General features: G+C 34.6%; 1 protein-coding gene across 1 annotated transcript in view; it reads left to right on the top strand.

Moving 5' to 3' along the window:
- TRDN (triadin) overlaps positions 1–14,181 on the top strand; it is a 338,537-nt gene that overhangs the window by 666 nt on the left and 323,690 nt on the right. The gene's annotated exons all lie outside the window — the stretch shown is intronic.

The raw sequence follows: 14,181 nt of genomic DNA, 5'->3' as shown, positions 1-14,181 counted from the left end.
TCTTCACCATTTACTTTGATTCTTCTTTGTCTGTTGTTCAGGGATTTCAAATGAAATAGATTTCCATATTTGTAATGCTGACCAAAAGCTGAACATTACAGTTCTATGAAGATGCTGATTAAAAAGTTTGGTGGAGATTTGGTTTGGGAAATGGGACTTTATCAATTTAAAACAATGCCAATCCAAAGAAAAAACTTTTGGAAGAGTGGAAAATTGTGTAAAGCATTTTTAAGTTCCTCTACCATCTGGCTCCAAGCTTTCTTTCCAGACATTCTCTTTGCTCCTCCCATCAAAACATCCTATTTTGAGTTCCTGAAAATAAGGAGTGTTAAAAGGATTTTCCCATAATTACTTGTAATGAGATACTACATCTTGAGTGCCCATGTGTTCTTATGGATTTGGAATAAAACAGGAATAATACATGTGAGGAAAGACAGATTTTCATTATGGCCTATTCAATCTTGGAGAATGCTGTTTATCTCTTTGTTCAAGGTATTTTAACACTTTAAAAATTGTATTTGTCTATTTCCACTTCTGACATGCTCTATTGACTGTGAGTTCCTTCAGGGAGGGACTCCATCAGGTATACAATAAGTTTTAAATAAATAGGTGAATGAATTTATGCATTTCACTTTTTACCGCAAGCAAAAACATTTCATTAAGCTCTTAATGTGCTCTTTAATATTTGCACCATTCGCCCCCATCCCCACTTCCCATTTTCTTTCTCCAGTGGGAGTGGAATCAGTAGGAACCAGAAACCATAAATACTATAAATTGCATTCTCTATAGTCAGGGATCCCCTACTTCTTACTATGGCATTTTACTCATTCAGCAATTATTTATCAAGAGCCTACTATACGCGCCAAGCAGTGGCTATGTTAAAAGAAATATAAGTATAAATATTGCTAAGTCATAAAACTATCCTTTGGGTTTATTTACATGGCTGTGTGATTGAGATGATTTTTCCTGCAGTACCATCGGTAGCTTCCCTAAAGTGAGCATTATCTAAGAGGGAGAGATAAGTCCTATGATGTCAGTCAAAGAAAAACACTATTAATCCAGAACTGTGAACCTGTGTTTTAAATAAGCAATGATTTTAATAAATAGATGATATATTGTATAATATAGGCTCTTAAAAGAATATATAATTGAAATGCCTCTAATATAAAATTATGACTTAGGATTTTAAGTGAATAACTTGGTTACATCACTCTAGGTAATTTTATTTCTCTTGAACTTCTATCAACTGTGATATTTCATCTATTCTTTCCTTTTCTAGAATATAATTCATTTATATTTTAGAACCAAATATGATCATACAATACAGTTCCAATAGATAAATCTTAAGAATTATATATAAATCTCATATTTGTAAAGTTAATGACTTAATAAGCATGCTATACAAATTACTGTTGTAAGGAATTTGTTATTAATTATTTAATAAAATGAGAAGCTACCTATAATTAGACTTTCAGATTAGATTACTTACATGTAAGATACACAATGTATGGTAGGGTTTCTTTGGGCCACTGTAATTAGGTGTTATGGAGAATACCTATATTGCTGGCATTTCATCTCACAGGGGAAAAATAGCCTCTGTATTACTGCTACTTCATTTCTTCTTTCAAAGAGTGTTTATTAGGCACATCCTCTATGTGAGACTTCCTCTCCTCATTTCCTATATTTATTAGTGACCTAACCATCTATCCATTCCCCACATAAAGAAGCCTGCAAGTCATCTTTTAAATCTGCTGGATACCCAATCACTGTGCCAGTTGCCGACTAACTCTCCTATGTCTCATGAACTCCCTCCCTTCTCTTGGTTACCATTGTCTCTGTTATTACATTTCCAACCTTGATCCCTGTTGAAGGGATGAATGCAATTTCTTCTTTTTTCCCTCACCTGATATCTCCCTTTTTAATGTAGATTCTTCACAGAAAAAAATCATTTTCTTCAATAACATTGTCAAATGTAAATGGCACTCCTGTGTTGTAATGTTATTTTTAATTGATACATTTCAAACATTTACTAAGGAGTAATATTATTATGATGAGGAGTCTTTTGTACTATATAAGGTCTTCGAAATATGTGTAATTAATGTTTAAAAAACAAGGCGAGTGGTAAATGAAAGCATACTAGAAATAACTGAGGCCAGACAGGATTGCTGTCCCTGGGCTCTAAATTATTCTCTGGCATTTTAGAAAAGTAAGTAAATGCTTTTAAGGCATTAAAAATTGTTCATAGAGAAATGAAAATCTATTTTCATAAGCAAATACTATACTAGATTGAGAAGAATGATTTTCCTCTAAGCCAATCTTCACAATTCCTAATTTTCTGAATTTGATTTGATTTGCCCAAATAACATACTGGTGAGGGATATGTGGAACTAGCTTTTACATGCTTCTTTCAGATGACTTGAGCTCACTCTACAACTCTTATGACCAATAAGCTAATATGACTAGGAATTTATGTTTCCTTGTCTGTCAAATGGAAATAATCACTTTGTTTTCTGGTCTGTAAAATTTGTGACTTTGCTTCTTATCAAATGAGACAAATTTTAGGACATCAACAAACCAGATGCTAGAAAGGATATTTCACCTACCCTTCATTTCTTCCTAAATATAAAGTCTAAATACTATCCAAAAATAATATGTTGTATCTGCCACAAGTTTTGATCAGAGTAGAATCACTATGAGTGATATAGAACAGATTTAGTGTATGGCTCATGCATTCCGGGGAGCTGATTAGCAGTCTAGGTAAGGCTATTGCCATGTATCTGGCACTAGGTCATGAGTCAGTAGAGTGGAAGTTGGTATAGCAAAGGAAAAATATCTTGTTTAATGTAAGTTTTATGAGACACAAGAGCTTTCATAAAGAAAGGAAGACCTTAAGAAGTAGTTAAGCCTGAGCATTTTTATGCTAGGCTTGATGAAAAGTGGAAAGCGGTGGGAAAGTGTGACAGGATAAAAAAGGGTATGAGCTAAGTGTCGTAAATTGAGGGAAACAGCAAGGGCTGTTCATTCACATTGTGCTGGGCATCTTGGAAATAATTCCCTTCCTCTGGTTTTAGGGAAAACACCTTTCTCATGAGGGTTTTATGGCCCGCTTCAGGGGAATATCATGAAGTCCTTTTTGCACATGTCATTTTCTCAAATTATTTCAGCTGAAAATATTTAATATGCCAAGGTGCCGTATTTGGGGTGTTATATCCTGAACCCTGTCATTGGAAAGGGCAGATGGAAATAGAATAGGGAAGACTGAGGACAAACTGGAACTGACAAGGACAAACTAGAACCCTCATTTGACTCTCACCACCTCAAATTACGATGATGTGGGTGAACTGCAAGATAAATTGGTGCCTTCCACTACGGAACTGCACAAGCACCTGGCCAGGCTTTGGAGATGCTGGAGGAGGCGGTCCAGTGGGGACTGGAAAGTATGCTGCCGGCTGCTGCCACATGTCAAGGTCAGCCAGCATATCGGTGATAATGTACTTGAGCTGCAACAGCACCTGCCCTACAGCAACCTTCAGAGAATAAGCAATGGTTATTACTTCTTTCATGCCTTCTAACGCTTATGCAGATTTCTCTTGTGCCTAACTGTTACCTGGACCTCACCTGTAAGGGAATTCTGGGAAATGTCATTCTAATTTAGTGATTTAGGAGCATACAAAGCCACCACATAGGATGACTGTACTGTTTATCACCCAAAACAGGACACTGTGAGAGTGAAATGGAATGCTGTTAATATTTATCTTAGGGCAACAGACACAAACCAAGATGTCCGATCACGCAGATATTATTCATCTTGCCTTTACTTTTCTTCTGGAAGGTGAAAGTCTTCAGAAAAACCAAGTTGAGGGTCTGGAAAGAGTTGGTTAGTGCAGGGCAATGTTGCTTTCTTATTAATTGAGCCTAGAGGGTCACAAATGTTGCTGGATACCTTGCCCCCAAGCTTCTGCAGACACAGCCAGGAAGCTCTTCCAGAAAACAGAGGGGTGCCCTGATGATTTAATAACTCTTCCAGGATCAAAATTTCTGGGCTTTGGCTGAAATTCCTTACAAACTTGTTTGCCTTATTTATAAAGGGACAACTTTCTCTCTAAACAATAAATGCAAAAAATATGATTTCTAAAGAGATTTTTGCAAATTTAGGCCCTCATGGATAATAATGATTTTTCTCTAGGTCAGAAGGTACAGGAATAAATTGTAGTAACTCACGGCTTTTCTTGCCTAAGAACAAGGGTTATAATTTATTAGCATCCTCATCCATAAGAAGGAAAAATCATTAAATGGCTGTACCAAGAGGTCTCAAAGAAGCACAGTTGGTAATTTTTGCATGCATTTCACATACTTTATTTCAAAACAATTTTTATAAAAATTAGGTAAGATAATCTATATAAAACATACGTGCCTGGCACATACGAGGCACTCATTAAGCGTAACTTGAATTTGAATCTTATTACCAGGAAGTAAGATCAGTAATCTGAGAAGAAAGCCAGCAAGGACATGATGGTAGGAAGCATCAATTTCTTATGAAAGTCTTGCAGACATCTCCTGATGTGCCTTTTAAATAGATTTTCTAATGAGGTGTGCCATTTATCTACTGCTCTTGGAAATTAATTTCCCTGATTTTTTTTTTTCCTGGCACTTAGCCCAGTTAAGCAGGTGCACTGTTTGTCAGGCTGTGAGTTTAGAGTAGTAAAATGATTCAGGGAAGACCCATAGCCAATCAGAATGTATAAACTTAACATTTAATAGTTATGCATATATGTATATTGATGTGTGTGCATATAGAGATGTCTGTGTGACTGTATATGAATATGTTATCACATTTTAGGAGACTTGAAAAACTGAGACACCAAATGCAACACTTTAGACTTTATCAGTTCTCATATGCACTGAGTTTTCAAGTATAGTTGACATTTTGTGTGCTTCTTATTCTGATTCAAGTCTTATTTTAATTACCAATTTTCTGTTCAATGTCCTAAAATTACGAATATTCTGTTCTTGGTCACGACATCTAAATGGACACATTTCATTACCCATATCCAATCTGCTTATAAACACCTCAAGGAAGCAGAAGTTTTCATAGTTGAGTGATTTGCAGATCCTAACCAAAGTTTGTTGATTTTTCATAAAATGAGGGAAAAGATAAAGCAAAATTTATTTGTTTTAAAGAAGTGTTCCTAATATTATTGTTCCTGCATTTTTGGACTTGAAATTCTTTTTGAAAATGATAATGACAGACATTATTTCTGTCACTATTTTTAAATGGTATTCTTCTATAAAATAAAAAGTTGGCAATTAAATGTTGGATTCCAGGTTTTTGCTGGTGGTGAATTTAAAGGTCAAAAAAAAATCTATAAGTTTGATAGCAGTGCCTCTATACCACTCATTTGAACTTTACCAAATGAGGCTCTATGTTAGATTTATAAATTTAACCATAGAGATGGGTGCAATTACTAATCATACCATCTGTTAATCTACTTTTGGATGAATCTGCTATTATGCATCTTTCAGTGCTCTGCTTAAATTCACTTCCCTAGAAAAACCTTTCCTGGAGGCGCCTGGGTGGCTCAGTCGGTTAAGCGCCGACTTCGGCTCAGGTCATGATCCCCCGGTTTGTAGGTTCGAGCTCCGCGTCCGGCTCTGTGCTGGCAGCCATCTCAGAGCCTGGGGCCTGTTTCAGATTCCGTATCTCCCTCTCTCTCTGACCCTCCCCTGCTCAAGCTGTCTTTCTCTCTCTCTCAGAAATAAATAAAACATTAAAAAAAAAAAAACTTTCCTGGACTTTCAATGCAAATCAAATCACTTTTTCATACTTCTTCATTATATTATTTACTCTTATAGTTTATTTACAAGTAGTATATATTTAATTGGGTTTGGTTACTTATTTAAAATCTCTCTTCTCCATTGATCTGTTAGGTTTGTAAGGAAATGGTTTTATTTCATTTGCTTGATTTTTCAAGTGCTTAGAAGTGCACAAAGTATGAGCTCAATAAACATTTGAGTAAATGTGGAGGTAAAAGAATGAATGAATAAATTAGTAAATAAATAAAGGAAAAGGTAGTTGCATTTTTTACACTCTGAATGCTGAGAATGAGCATAATATTTCTTTATAAAATATTAGTTTATGATAATACTCATAATATTAGTATTCATAATTAAAATATTTTTTTAAACCTCTATTTCCTTAATTGAATTTTAAGCATCTAAAAGGTAAGGATTGTCTTATTCATCTTAATAATCCTATCACCCTGTTTACAGCCTGATACATATTGTTCAATAAAATTTGTATGATCTAAACAGAAGTTATTTGCTAAACATACCTGTCAAGCAAACAAAGAAAACAAAAACAAATAAGCAAAACACAAAACAGTAAACGAAAAAACACATGGACTTCAAGAATGCAGGCTCTGGAGGCTAGAATTTTGGATGCTTCTATGAACATTGAATAAGTTAATACAAAACACTTGGAATTTTGAATGGCACACAGTCATTGTTGGATAAATTGTAGTTAGTATCATTTTAATTTATTCTTCATGAGCTGAAGCATATTTCAATGTTTCAAAATGATGAAAAGTCTTATTTAAAAAAGATGAATTGACTACTTGATTTCCAATTTTTAAATATCATGTGAATGTACATAGATTCCAGCAATAACACTAAAGAAATCCAATGATTAAAGTGCTCTATTTTATTTTAACATTGAGGAAATGTTCTAGTCATTCTGAAATGGTTTGTTACTCTCGTATGATATAGTAAGCACATAATCTATGGTACTACATACTACATTTTAATGTGTTGCAAAGAACTTCAGAATTATTTACTCAGCTAACACTGAGCAATAGAATAGCTAAAGAGACTACATAATTCAGTTGAGAGTTTTCCAAAACTAAACCTTGACTGATCAAACACAATGTTATGAAGTAATTATTCCAGATATGCTAATTGCTGTATTAATCCCAAATCTAATATCTCCACTGGTCTGCTAAGTTTGTAATATAATGATCCAAGTAAGTCATCCAATTGGAGTACTGAGACATTTCAACTATTCTCATGCTAACAGGAAATTAATTCCACTGAATGTTAGCTTGGAAATAAATCTATAGAAATCTGTAAATCTACAGAAAACTTGCTTTTCCATTGTTTATTAATATTATAGCATTAGATCTGTGTTGATATTTAAGATATGCTTTTTTTAAAAAAAAAGAAGAAAGCAAATTGGCTTTTCAATTAATATAACATCCATATCAATGCTTATTAATAAAAGTATATTAAGATTCTTTCATTTTATTTAGATACTTGACATGGGTAAATGATGCCAGAAGTTGGTTGCAGTTTTGCTTCAGAATATAAAATGTCCTTTACTTGACATGGGTCTAGCTCAGTAGGCTGGAAATATTCCAGGCTTAAGCATTTGCAACACAGTTTTGCCAGCAAAAAATTGAATGATTGGGGTCATTTTGGGAAAGAGAGGCTAAATGTACATCTATTTGCATTCACTAATTTTCCTACTTGCTTCAAAAAGTTACAGTTGAAGAATAGCAAAGAATAACTTGGAGGAATTGCCATGAAACTATTAAATATTGAAATAACCATGTAATTTCAACTAAAGTTGCTTGTCTTTAATTTCATTAGGGTTCCATACAAGTGCACATTTCTAAAATACTGAAATCAGTTAATAGTAAATATGAGTTTGGGAAATTTTGAATTGAGAAAATGTTAAAAAGCAGAAGGAAAATGCCCATGCCTCAGATGTTGAATGGCAAGGATTGGAGCTACACTATGACTATTCAAATGTAGATTAGAAAAGTGACAGTCATTTCCTTGTGCAGTCAATAAAACAATTAGCTTACCAAAAGTGCTTTTAAGGATCCTAGTTTTTCTTTGGTGTTAAAGCATCTAACTATCCAACATCTGCAAGTATTTTATTTTTTCAAAATTGTAAATCACATGAGTTTTATCTTTTAGAATCTGATGTACTTCAAAAGCTTTGTGTCTGCCCTTTATTATTTTATTTCATTTTTTACATGACTCCCACTAAAAAAGATATGTCTTGATCATTGAAATCTGCAGGCAGTATCCAGAGATCTGAGGGAGAAGAGTGGGGGGAAAGGGAAACCATGATGAGACAGAGAGGAAGAGAAAAGAAGAATGGAAAGAGAAAATTACAATAGTTTGGGAAAATATATCTGGAATGTTGAAAGATATAAACTGAGGCACATTAGAAATTTTAAGAATGAGAAAAAGTTAGTTTGAACCAAGCAGCACCACACAAAAAAGTGGTTATAAGAGCTGTACCTATAGGAGTTAAGGGAAAGGCTTTTCTAGAGAGGAGGTGGAAGCAAAGCAAGGAAATTATTTGATTGGCTACAGCTAAGTGTTTGCCTTATTTGGGAAAGACTGAATGACTGTTATTGGCTGTCCTTGGGTTTTGATTTCTTAATCCTGGGACATTTATAGGCTTAGGTTTTGATTTGCTGACATTGGCTGCTAAAACATTAGAACCACTTCTGTGTAATGGCCTCCTTGTTTAATTAATTCAACAGGGAAGTACAAGTTATTGCTGCAGGAAGATTTGGCTTTTAAAAAGGCCTCATTACTTTTAAGGGAATGTGTGTGCCTGGTTGTGTAGGAGAGGGAAGAGCCTCATGAAGGAAAGTGTGTTTCAATGTTGATACATCTAACTTGCCGGATGCAAATGCCATCTCCTTCCTGTATCTTCAAAACCTCCCCCTCTATTCCCTCCTTATCCGTGGGTGTTTATGGGTTTTCTAACTTGGGAAAAGAAATTTTCCTCACTTCCAATATGCCTATTTAGATACAATCATTTTTGTTTCTGTTTGTCTAGCCAAATCCCTCTGCTAAGAGATGTTCTGACACTATTCTATCACTCTGCTGAAATGTCTCAAATACATACTTGACTTCTTAATGAACACATTGAACAAATGAACAAATTGTGATCTTGAGCATGAACAAATTGCACCTGAAACTTTCAGCATCAGAACGATTGGCAGCCATTTTCTTATTAAAACCTTATCTTCTTATGATATTTATAACTTTCTTCTTTGGAATCATTGGCTTCTTGTCCCTGTCAGACAATATCACCTTGTTCCATTGCTTCAGTTGGAATGACTTTGCATTACCCAGAAGTAATAAGCAAACTGTCATCATATTTAGCCTACTTGTCATTAATATGTGGTTCTCAATCTAATAATAGGATCAATCTTCTAGAATGACTAGATGGTAAGATTTAGAGGAAAAAAGCATGACACAATTCTAAATAATCAAAGAATGTAAAATGAGCTTTAAGACAGTCACTTAAATGACTTGACCATGGGAGTCAGTAAATTTTATTCATTTATTTATTTTTAAATGTTTTAATGTTTTATTTATTTCTGAGAGAGAGAGAGACAACATGAGCAAGGGAGGGTCAGAGAGAGAGAGGAAGACACAGAATCCGAAACAGACTCCAGGCTCTGAGCTAGCTGTCAGCACAGAGCCCCATGTGGGGCTCAAACCCAAGAACTGTGAGATCATGACCTGAACCAAAGTCAGATGCCCAACCGACTGAGCCACCCAAGTGCCCCAGTAAACCTATTTTTATTTTGAAGGTAAAATTAATCTCATAAGTATTTAAATTTTCCCCATCCTTAACCTCATTCTCTCTCCAATTTTTCTAATTGCATAAGGATATTCAGTTCAACAGCAAACCCAAGATTCCTAAATGAGCTAGTGTATATTTCTCTCCAAGCTTGCCTCCTAGATTCTAAATCCAGTTCATCTTCTAATTTTTTAAGTCAGAAATATGATACTCCTTGTAAGCTTTCCTTTTTCCCCATCATCCTTAAACTCTCAAACATCAAAAATAACTCATTTAATTTTTAAACATCTCTTGGTTCTGTTCTCTACTCTGTGCCTTATCTCCAGAACTTAGTTTCCCCAAGATTGTTGCAGTAGCCACATATTTTCTTTTTGCCTATAAGCTTGCCTTTGAAAATCTTTTAAATAATTATTCCCCTATTTAAAATTTTATATGTCTTTCCTTAAAATATAAGTATGCATGTTGTTCTGATACCTTGGCTCTCACCTTGTCGGCAGGGGACAGCAGTTGTTCCTTCCACTCCCGGCCTATGTGCATATTAGCATAATGAGGGTGACAGCTTCTTCTCTTTGGAGAGAGAGGTATGGATATGATAAGACTGATGCAATTTCCAGTTTGTTCTCATGAATTTTATCCCATCCTTTGTAGACTCCAGATTTCCTTGCTCCCTCTAATTTATGTTCCTATTTTCATCCCAAGTGACTCTTCTGCCTTCAGATCTCAACTCCATCTGCATAAGTAGAGATCTCTCCTAGTTAGGTTAATATTAGAAGTGCCCAGGGAATCTCATGAATTCAACTTTTCATTTCACCATTTTGGAGAAGTGTTCATTGATGATAAAGATAACAAGTTCAAGAGAATTTCAACCTCTATGTTAAAAATCTAGTTGGAGTAAAATTATTCAGAGAATCTTGGCTTTGAAATTATATCATTTATGTAATTCAGGGAAGGTGATTATATACAACTTTTTAAACATTATAATTTTAAAATATAACATATATTATTGAGTATTGCAATATGATGGTTATTGCACATTTGTGAAAACACACATTTAAGTAGAGCAAAATGAGCTTTCATCAGACTTTTCTTTATAGAAGCATCTGAGAGATGCTCTATAGGAATATCTTGTACTTGATAACTTAATTATCCAGTCCTAAATGGGATGTTCTAATATTTATATTTCTTGCTAAATCACAAAGTGTTAATTAAATACAAAAATTATTGTCAACTACATATTCAGTTTCAAAGAAAGTTTGCAACGTAGCTTGAATTTTACATTTTTGTCCATACAAGGATTCCTGAAATGATATTATATACTGCAACTAAAGTTATCCAATGCAGAGTATATATTATTGCAGCTGGATTTACTTTTCATTGGCCTCCACATGTCCATTTAATTATTATTTTTGCTTCTCCCAAATGTCTATTAGTTAGCCGGGTTCACTCCAATTAACTCTTTAGGGGAAATTCACTACTATATGTGGATTTAAAAAGAAGATATTAAGAAATGAACCTCTCTTAAAATATTTCTTGGTTGGAAAAGCTTTTTTAAAAAAAGCTATTTCAGGGCTACAAATTATCACTATTCTGTTTACAATAAATTTGTTTCTCAGATACCAAAATAACAAGTGTTGTTTCTGGAACTGAAGCAATCTTACATAAATATAGCTGACCTCCAGGAAATTTTCAAGATAAATTAATGAGGAGATTTGGAATTCCAGTTAGTGTGCCTTTTACAAACTTCCATTTGCTGGATATAAATACACCTCAGAGACTCAATATGGAGGAATAAAGGCACTGTGTCAAACAAACATTTCTTGAATTCTTGACTTCCTTGGATGTCCTTCCTTTCCTATTTTTCTCGTATTGGCTTTGCTTTCAATTGGAAATGCAATAGAGAATAAGAAAACAATAAACCCATGGGATAAAAAAGGCATATAAATGAGTATAGGAGATTGAAATCCCCTCCACTGAGATGATAAAAATTAAAGATAGCAGTTCTGACATCATTGAGTTCAACCACATTTGTTCAAGGTAAATGGTCCAACCCATGAGAAATTATTTGAAAGTTACTTCCAGACTGATCCTAAAATGCTTTAAAGTATGTTGTCTTCAGTAAACATTGCTTTGATGAAGACACCGACGTTAGTAAGTGGATACAGAAGCATATGTGGTTGTTTGTTACTTCTTAAGTATCTGTACTTGGCATTGTCAATGCTGGAAACTCCAGGGCTTGAAGACTCAGAGAGCTATTAAGTTCACTGTGAGTACTTTTCATTTCAAATGTGCTCTAGTTAAAAATAAACTAAATTAAATAAGCATTTTGACCTTATATCCTTAGGAAATTGTTGACTATTATAAAGGATGTCACAAACCTCAAATCCAAAATGTTTTATAAGAATTTGCATTCTCTCAGTTTCATTTATGTGTATAAGAAACCTGTGAACACAGTGGTGACAACCATTGCTTTTTGCATACACTAACACAGCATGTATATATTTTTTATCTTTTTGCTTGTTTTTCCTACTTATGTTTCCCTTCTTCCTATTCTTCAGTATGGCATGGAATTGAGAAAATCAGCTGAAGCTCTGTTTGGCACTGCATAAGTTCTAGGGAATTCTGTTTACCTTGAACAAAGGCTAAGTAATTTCACAGTACTTCAAGCAAGAATTGTCATGCAACTCAGAGCATATTAAATGATGCATAATTTGCTAATATTTTTATTCATCAAATTTTCACCAAGAGAAACAAAAGTACTCTAGCACTTATCTGCAACAAAAATGGAGAAATCAATTGCTTAAAATTTAAAATTTTTAAGCTCTGGATAATTACCACTATATATTTTCAGACAGAATTCCTCACATATCAAAATTAGAAACACCTGTATAGCAAGCCCATAAAAGGCTGCACTATGTCGATTATATTACACTTAAGATGGAGGAGGACACTTGTGGGGATGAGCACTGAGTGTTATGTGGAAACTAATTTGACAATAAACTATTAAAAAAAAAAAAAAGATAGGATACTGTACACAGTAAGTCCTAAATAACTGCCTTGAAAGTAGACTTTCTATTTCCTAATCAATTTCATTCAGGTACTACTATGTGCAAGGTACACACATCAACATACATACAATTTGATTTTTTCCTAATTGGGATAGCATTTGTGACACTTTAAAAAGCCCTTACCTCAGTTTGGATCCAAATATTTAGGTGTGAATATTTTCTTGGAGGTAAGGGGCAATCACTAGTTCTTTCGTCCTGATAAAAGCAGTGTTTGGATTTCAAAGACCCTGCCAACATTGCCTGTGAGGATGTAGTGACTGAATGATCACAAAATTATATTTACAAAAGTCTACATTCATAGAACACCACATGTTTGAGTTAAATGGCTCTGATAACTGAATTAATAATTACCAAATATTCACTATATCCTTTACTTTGCTTTAGGCACTTTATACCAAGGAGTTTGTGTACAATGAGTTTGAGTGAAGTTCAGTAAGCACCATCTGGTGCAGGTAAAGACTCTAGGCAAAAGGGTCAGAAGATGCCTGGGATTTCAGTTCAATCACCATCCTGTGGAATGGTTCAGACAGATGCAGATGGGCAAACCTCCCCCACCTATGAGTTGCTCTTTCCTTTGATAAAATATGCGTGAAGGCAGCCTTATCATTGGTGGTCAGGGAGGGGTCATTCATTTGAGAATGAATTCCATGCAGTCAGAATTTAGGACCCAGACATCCAAGGGGATACTGGAAATAACTGTGGTGCAGCATTTGGAGACATTAATGGAAGTGAGATCACACACAGAGCTTGCTGCTAAGGGGAAGAGAAGCTAATGCCCCAGCTAGCAAACTGGAAAGAACCTCTGGTTCATTCAAGTTAAAAGACAATCTTGCTTGTGTCTCCACACTGGCATTTATTAATTCACAGGCACTGTACTGTGTGCTTTGAATGTATTATCTCATTTAATAATCATAACAACCTTATGAGGTAAGTATTATTACCCTTATTGTCATTTTATAGTTCAGCAAGCTTAAGCACAGAAAAAAAATTTGTGTTCCCCACCATATAATACTGTTTGCCAGAACTGGGTATAGTACAGAAAACAGGCATGAAGGGTTGACTTTAGAATTACAACTTTGGGAAAACATAGGCTTTGATGAATTTTGTAGACACGGCAAAAGTTAAACTTTTCAACATCATACAGCTATCCGAGCACCAGGACTAGCATGAGGTCAGTGAAGCACTCACCTTGGGTGTAAAATGGAAGGGCTCCAAAAAAACAAAAAAAAACCCAAAAATAACAAAAAAAAAAACCTCAGTAATTCAGATGCATGATATTTTGATGCAATATTTAAAATTTCAAAATTAATGCAAAAATCTATGATGAACAAAATATCAAACTTTTAAACAAAGACAGGATTATTGTTACTGATTTTCCCTTCTGTCTCTGACTCTAATATGGCCCAGCATGGCGACAGCTGGGAGGCCTGAACTTGAATGCTGTCAGTCTGAGGTCAGAGCCCAAGCTTGTAACCGTTACTTGCTGATGTTTGTCCGATAAAGGAG

The sequence above is a fragment of the Crocuta crocuta genome, unplaced genomic scaffold, assembly GCF_008692635.1.
Source record: "Crocuta crocuta isolate KB4526 unplaced genomic scaffold, BGI_CrCroc_1.0 scaffold230, whole genome shotgun sequence".
Classification (NCBI taxonomy): Eukaryota; Metazoa; Chordata; class Mammalia; order Carnivora; family Hyaenidae; genus Crocuta; species Crocuta crocuta.
The sequence above is the reverse complement of the archived record's forward strand: the minus strand, read 5'-3'. Positions and strand labels throughout refer to the sequence as shown.